Source organism: Bidens hawaiensis, unplaced genomic scaffold (genome assembly GCF_021521415.1).
Source record: "Bidens hawaiensis isolate Kalapana, Puna unplaced genomic scaffold, B.hawaiensis_p1.1 tig00033112_1, whole genome shotgun sequence".
Classification (NCBI taxonomy): Eukaryota; Viridiplantae; Streptophyta; class Magnoliopsida; order Asterales; family Asteraceae; genus Bidens; species Bidens hawaiensis.
The window spans coordinates 31,901-40,081 of NW_027495652.1; positions in this window are offsets into that span (position 1 = coordinate 31,901).

Sequence of the window (8,181 nt, forward strand, 5' to 3'; positions counted from 1 at the left end):
AAATTTACTTTCTCTATTTGTGTAGTAGTATTTGTACCGTTTATGCTAGGTATTTTGTAAATTAAAAATGATTGCTAAGGTTATAAGTGCTTATGTTACAAATTTTAGAAACACACAATGATATGGTTTTGTAGATCGTTACATGTTTTAAGATTTTGAGAAAATAAGTACCCGACCCGGCGCAACGCGTCGAGCAAAAATCTAGTTATGTATAACAATTAACGATTTTGGTGCGCTAACTGGTGATTGGGCCACTTGACGGCACCGTATTGGTCGTTGTCATTTTGTTATTTTTTTATTTATGATACAATAACGAATATAACATAAACCGACCGAATTTGCGTAAACTCACAATCTCAACGCCAAGAACCAACAACGCTCCGGCATTTGCCCACACCTGAGTTTACCAACCGACGCCACCCCATTGGTTCACCTCGATTTTTATAATTTTTTTTTCATTTTTTAGCTCCGGTACTATAACAAAAGTAAACAAAACCGACCAAACTCATGTCGAGTTACCACCTCAATGTCCGGAACCGACAACGCTTGGGCTTTACCACCACTCGGGTTTCCAAACCAAATAAACGCCAAACACTTTATTTGTTTACATGTTAATCTTTTTATATGTTACTTTGACGATTTTTTTTTGGTTTTTAACGCTTAGGTTTTACTAGCAGTGACTATATCGTAACGAGTGCAATCGATAATGTTCAAATTCACGCCGACTCACCGCCTCAATGACCGAGACCGACAATGATTGGTGTTATCACCTTCCATGTTTTGCCGACCCGTCCCGGTGAGTGTCCCGGAGGAACGCGCCGAGTAAAAAACTATATAATACATTTTAGAACTTTGGTCCCGCCAAGCCCCATTGGGTCATTTGGTGGCACCATATTATTAGTCAAGGCATTTTATGTTTTGTTTTTTTAGTTTTTCGTTTTACGTTCGGTCATGTAATGAAAACCGACTGAATATCAAGATTTTTATAGTTCTGGTATCGTAATGAACGTAATGAAAACCGACTGAATATCAAATTTTTTACAGTTCTGGTATCGTAATGAACGTGATGGAAACCGACCGGATTCGCGTAGGCTCATTGCGTTTTGTTTTCGTTCTAGTACCGTGACGAGTGTAACTTTAACTTAAACCAGCCGAATGCTAATTGTATTTGTTTTTTTTTGTTTTTAGTTCTGGTACAATAACGATGTGACGGAAACCGACTGAATTTGCGTAGACTCGCCGCCTCAACATCTGGGTTCGACAACGCACGGGTCTAATTAACGCCCGCGTTTTACCTACAACGGCTGGTATACCTCCATTTTCATATACTTTTTGGTTTTACTTTTTGTTTTAGTTATGGTATTATAATGCATGTAACCGAAACCAATCGAATTCGCGTCAAATTAACGTCTCAATGCTTTGGACCGACAACGCTTGTATTTTATCACCGCACGGGTTTTACCAACCTGCCCGGCATAACGCTCCGGGTACAACACTAGTTTTAACTAAACTTAATATAAATTCATCGGGTCAACTCGATCGGGTTTCGGGTTAATCTGGCTGGGTTAGTCGAGTTTTTCTTAAAAATATCTAACTCGAAACCAGACCCTATTAAGGTTCGGGTTATTCGGGTTTGGGTTTTGGGTTAGTCGGGTTAATAAGGTTGACCATGCTACTTTATAATTTTAAGTTGATTTTTATGCTTGTAACTCGTGGGTTGCAAATATTATTATTTCATAATTTTGACTTCGTTCACAAGTAATTATCTTATAACTACATATAGGTTTGTAAGCGAACCGAACGAACATGAACAAAGGTATGTCTATGTTCGTTCGATTAACTTTAAACGAACATAATCACGAACACTTAAGCGAAAAAATATTTGTGTTCGTATTCTTTAGTTAATGAACATGTTCGTGTTTGTTTATGTTCGTTCATTTAAATTTAAACGAATAGTTCACGAACATAAATGTACACAATTAACAAAGATAAACGAACATGAAGAGACATATATGTATATACATTAACAAACACAAACATACACAAACGAACATAAATGAACGCATTTAAATGAACACAAATATAAAACATATTAGGGTGATATAATTTGTAATTGCAATTTTAATAAATTTCTATTAATATGTAAAGGAGCATGAATGAACGTAAAAAAACATAAATTAACAATCATAAACGAATGTTCACGAACATAGATGAACGAGTGTAAAATTTATTCATGTTCGTTCGTTAAGTTAAATGAACACAACATTGAACTTCAATCGAACGGTTCATGAACAAGCATAATAATTAATTCCTCTCTAAAACTTTAAGTATTGATTTTTTAATGCTTATTTTACATTTTCATTATTGTATTTGAAGTAAAGTAATCACTAACCGGGTTATTCAGGTTAGCCCGATTTTTTTTTTCAAAATGAACCTGAAACCCGACCCTATTAACAATTCGGGTTATTTGGGTCAACTCGAATAACCTGATTAATACTTTTTTATCCTATTTAACCCGACCCTAATTAGATCATTCGGTTTCGTGTCGGGTCAAGTTAATCGGGTTCAGGTATTTTGGACACCCCTGACGTCCTTTAACAGTTCCGTGATTAAGACCATGTGTTACCATGAAGCCGCGTGGATGGCTTGCCACATCAGCCAACTGCGCCCGGAGGTCTGTTAGCGACGTGAGAGGGAAGATGGTAAATAGATAGGCCATCTTTGACTTTTATGGGTATAAAATCTCAACCATTTAATTATATCATTAATTCTCTACTAACATTGGATTGTCTTGAAAAAGAATATTTCAATAAATGCAAAATAATAAACAACCGTTTGAGCTTTAAAAAAGGGTCCTGCTAGGCATACCCAAGAAAATTAAAAACACCTACTTAATCCGTCACGAATAGGGCAATCAGTCACGGATTACTTTAGTTTTGTCGTATTATGTCTGTACCCTATCCATCACGGATAGGGCTATCCACCACAAACCTCGTACACGTCAACCTCGGACTATCAAATCAGTCTGACCTCGTACACAATATGCCAAGGATTGGACGATCTACTACGGATTGATTCAATAATTGAATTTTAAGGCACCCATCTCCCTTTCTCTATATATTATGAAAGCTCCCTTTCTCTATAATAAGTAAATTAAAAAACAAGTATGTTACAAAATATTTGTTAAAATATACAAAGAAAATGTTGTTGTATGATATTTTGTTTGGTGATGGGAACGACGAGCGGTCGGGCTACGCATATAACGATCAGCCGGAGCAGTCGGGTTTGCTAGATTTGAATGAACTTCCAGACTCGAACCATGAGCCGCGCTATGCATATATCGAGCAGTACGACTTACCAAATCTTGACCAAGTTATTTAGTATATTTATATAGTATAATAGGGTGCTAGTTATTTTTTTAAATATTATACGTTGCCATTATATTTTATCAGGGGTATGTCATATACGGTAGTCACCCTTCCTGGCCGGAGGATAATAGGACATTGCCGAATACATACGATGCCAGACCCGAACATCCTTATGGTCAGTCTTCGCAGCAGTTACATATAGACGGTCCGTATTACAGAACCCAAAATTCGTACCAGTTACCTTTAGAAAAGCAACCATACGTGTAACGAACAGTCACGAGCAACGTCGTTGATGGCATTCAAGAGGCTCATGATTATGATGGTGATCATTACATACGCCAGGCGACATTTTCTTATTAACTGATAATGTATGACCTATGCTTTTTTTAGAACTTATTATTATTCTTTTTCAACACGTTACTAAATATTAATTTATTTACATTGCTTGATATCAATATTTTATTTCTCTTGATGAGTTGGTGGATTGGGTTAAGAAGACAGGACGGGAGCATGGTTGTGTTATCTCTGTCCAACGTTCAAGGAACAAAAGTGTTGAACTTGTATGAAATCGAGAAGGGGAACCAAAACTTAAGACCAGGGTGAGGCATACCGGGAGTATTAAAAGGGGTTGTCTATTTAAACTTGTCGGCAGGTACAACGCGGCAGGTGATTGTTGGAAGCTAGAGGTTGTCAACGAGATGCACAACCACGGTCCCGTTGTGTTTGAGGAGGGGCACCCGGCTCTAAGGAAAATGACCAACGAGGAAGTTGATATGGTTGCGACGTTACATAGCCAGGGTCTAAGGCCTACTCAAATTAAGGTATCCATAAAGGAACGCTTTCCCGGTAACAAATGTATTAATAAGGACATATACAACGCCGTGAAGCTCGTTGAAGCCCAATATAAAATTGGTGACACCCCAATGCAGATTCTTTTTGTAAGAATCTTATTATTTTGTAAAACTATTTTTAATATATATTATTTTGTAAGACTACTTTTAATATATATTATTCTGTAATATTTTTTAATTAATTATTTTATATTATATTATTTTATTATAATATTTTTATTATTATTTTGATATGTAATAAGAATATGTAATATTTAGTAATTTTTTGTTAAACCCAATGTAGGTACTTGAAAACTTTCTTCAAACCCATGGTTTCACCTTTCACACATGGGTGAATCATTCCACCAACAGGACGAAGAATGTTTTCTTCTGTCATGACAAGTCGCATACCATGTGGCGTGCGTTCCCAGATTTGTTGTTGATTGACACGACGTACAACACCAACATGTACAAGTTGCCGTTTGTTCAGTTTTTTGGTGTGACGTCGACATCTAAGTCCTTCTGTATTGCACACGCGGTTATCTTTAGGGAACAACAGTGTAACTTCACATGGGCCCTGGAACGACTTAAAGACATGCTTGGCGATTGTAGGGAGCCACGTGTGATCCTGACTGACAAGGACCAAGCCTTGATGAAATCCTGTGACATAGTCTTTCCATATGCTACGAAAACCTTTGTAGGTGGCACATCACACAGAACATAAAAAAAAAAACATAAGAGTCTTTTCCAGGAAGATATCTTTGAATCTTTCTCTTACTGGTGGAAAGTACACTATGAGTCTCCAACTTGTTTCAAAACGGGTTGGATTAATGGTTTGAGGTTTGATTTGGGTATTAGGTTAGCAAACTTGTTTCAAAACGGATTGGATTAAGGATTTGAGGTTAACAAACGGGTTGAAAATAGGTTTGTTAATAAAATGGGTTAAATTTGGGTTTGAGGTTAACAAACGGGTTTGAAAACGATTTTGTTAATGAAACGGGTTAAATTTGGGTTTGGGTTAACAAACGGGCTTGTTAATGAAATGGGTTAAATTTGGGTTTGAGGTTAACAAACGGGTTTGATAATGAAACGGGTTAAATTTGGGTTTGAGGTTAACAAACAGTTTGAAAACATGTTTGTTAATGAAACGGGTTAAATTTGTTGAAAACGGGTTTGAAAACAATATGGAAAACGAGTTTGAAAACGTGTTAGAAAACGGGTATGTTAACAAACCCGTTATCTGTATTATATAATTATAATAAAATAAAATTATACATTATATTATATCTTAAATATAGATGGCGAATACCTACATTGAAGGGGATGAGCTTCTACTCGGCTACATGCCTTTGACTTTTGACCCAGAGTCCGATTAACATGTCCGGTTTACGTAGCTTCGGCGTATGGCGCCATAACCTGGCACGACCTTGTCTACGGACTTTATAGAAAGTGTTTGGGCGGAAGACATGATAGAACAAATTATTGGGACTAATACATCATGGGAAAGATTGTTTACCGCCGACCAAGTAGCGTACCGGGCTCTCACGCTAGAGTTTTACTCTACGTTCATTTTCAGGTATTTTTTTCTTTTTAAATAACTTATAAAGTAGATTTAACAAACGTGTTAATATTTTTTCAGGCCACGCCTGCTAGAGGGCCGCAGGTCCAGATGTTGCTTGATGGTGCAGATACTAGTTGGGCGGAGGTTCGGTTCCGTATGTTCAGGGAGGACCGTTATCTGTCGATGGAGGAGTTTGCTTTGGCGCTCGGCTTGTACACGGCGCAGGAGTTACTCCATCCTATTTACAGGGAGAGCATACACAAGACACCAGATGACGTGTTGAAGCGTTGGTGGACGGCGATTAGCGATGATCCTTGGCCTAACGACGCCCCAGACTCCCGAGCCTCATCCATCAGGGACCCGTTACACAGGTACGTATATGCATATGTATATAATATAATATAATAAAATAATTTTGTATTGTATTTTTGTACAGATACCTACACATGCTTATCGCTTTTACCATAAATGGTCGTCACCAGGGGGCAGATTATTGCAACCTCTGTGACCTGTTTTTTTTTGCGATGCTTGCTTACGGGAAGACACTGCAACCTAGCTCGCGCATTCGACGGCTACTGGCACAGGCAGGGCCACGGGTCGTTGGCCGGTGGCACGTACGTTACGCGGATTGCAGTGAGTTTGGGCTACACAGACCGACTGGATACCCTACCCATTCAGCCGCCGATTCGCCAGCGACCGCTGGACGTGCACGGGCACAGGGCATGCGCATCATCTGGAATATTAACGGCCGGTTGCACCTGGTTACTGATCTACATGCTCCACCCTACGTCGAGGTCCCACTTGTCGAGCCTCCGCCAATCGAGGAGCCGATGATGAATATTCAGGAGGTGGCGGTTGACAATGTGGACGGTGAGGGTGAGGACGGTGATCAGGGACGTTCTATTTTATCGTTTAATTTCTTTTTGTATCTTTGTGTTATTAACGTTATTTTATCGTGTTCATAACAGCCACCGCATCAGGATCCGCAGCACGTTCTGCGTACATATCGCACCGTGTGTTTGGATGCGGCCACTGACTTCCAGCTACGGAGAGTAGAGCGTGGAGTGTCACAACTCCATAGTCAGATGACCTAGATGGTTGGGTTTATGCCTGCCCAACAGCATGGTGACCGGTACATAGCACCAGTGTCACGTTTCGACTAGGAGGGGAGCACGTCAGGCGATGATGACGCGGGTGGTGCTGCATTTTAGGTTTGTTTTTGTATGTCCCGAACTTGTTTTGTTTTTTTCGAACTCGTAATGTATTAATTATTATTATTATATAAATCTTGTTTTTTTTTATTTTGTTTGTTTTCAATTTTAAAATTGTTGTTTCGTTGTAACTTTAAAACCGATCAAAAATGGTTACAACCGACTAACAAAAAAACAAAACAAACATTTCTCGTTATGTATTTATTATTATTATTTTTATATAAATCTCGTTCTGTTTAATTTGCTTGTTTTCAATTTTAAAAATGTTGTTTCGTTGTAACTTTAAAACAGATCAAAAAATGGTTACACCCGACTAACAAAAACACAAAACAAACAAAATGAAGAAATAAAAATAAAAACAAAAAGAAATGACAACAAAAGACAAAAATAAAACAATAAAATAATAAAAAAGACAACAAAATGGAAAAAAAAAACACATTTTTCCAAAACATTCCACCAATCCGTGGCGGATTGACCATTCCGTGGCGAATTCAGTGGGTGTTTTGGAAACACCATATGGTGTATCTAGCAAACCCGTTAAAAAACCTTAAAATAATAATTTTAATAACAATAATAATAATAATAATAATCTTAAGGGTAAAGTTAAAATACAAAGGACAACAAAAATGAGAAGGGTGAGAAGGAATTTAGTCTATTGATCTTAGATTTGAATGATTGAGATTAATTTATAAATAAAAATTGATGAAAATGGCATGAAGGTAATACTCACATTTGTTGACTTTCTCTCTCCACATATAAGGCGCATGTCAGTTCCTCCAACATTTTAAAATGTCCTTAACTTTTTCATACATTATTTTTTTAAAAAAAATTTCACCATAATTATAAGCGTTTTTTTATCTTTAATATGAGTATCATATTGTTATAAAAAAATAAAAAATAATCAATGGATTGTTTTAATTGTGTTTTTTTTGTTGTTCATTGTGTCTTTTAGTTGCGTTTTCATATGAATTGTATTATAGATTTTGTTCATTATATTTTTCAATTGGTACTCATATTAAAGACAAATTAAAACAAAGATTACGTCATTGTGTCGTTTTGTTCGTCATTAACTTTTAGTCATCGTGTAATACGTTCATTGTCTTTTATTCGGATTGACATATGACAAATTCATTTAATTTGAGAAAAATAGTATTGCGTTCATTGTATATTACGTTCAAGTCATTGTGTAATATGTTGTTTCCATTGTGTTA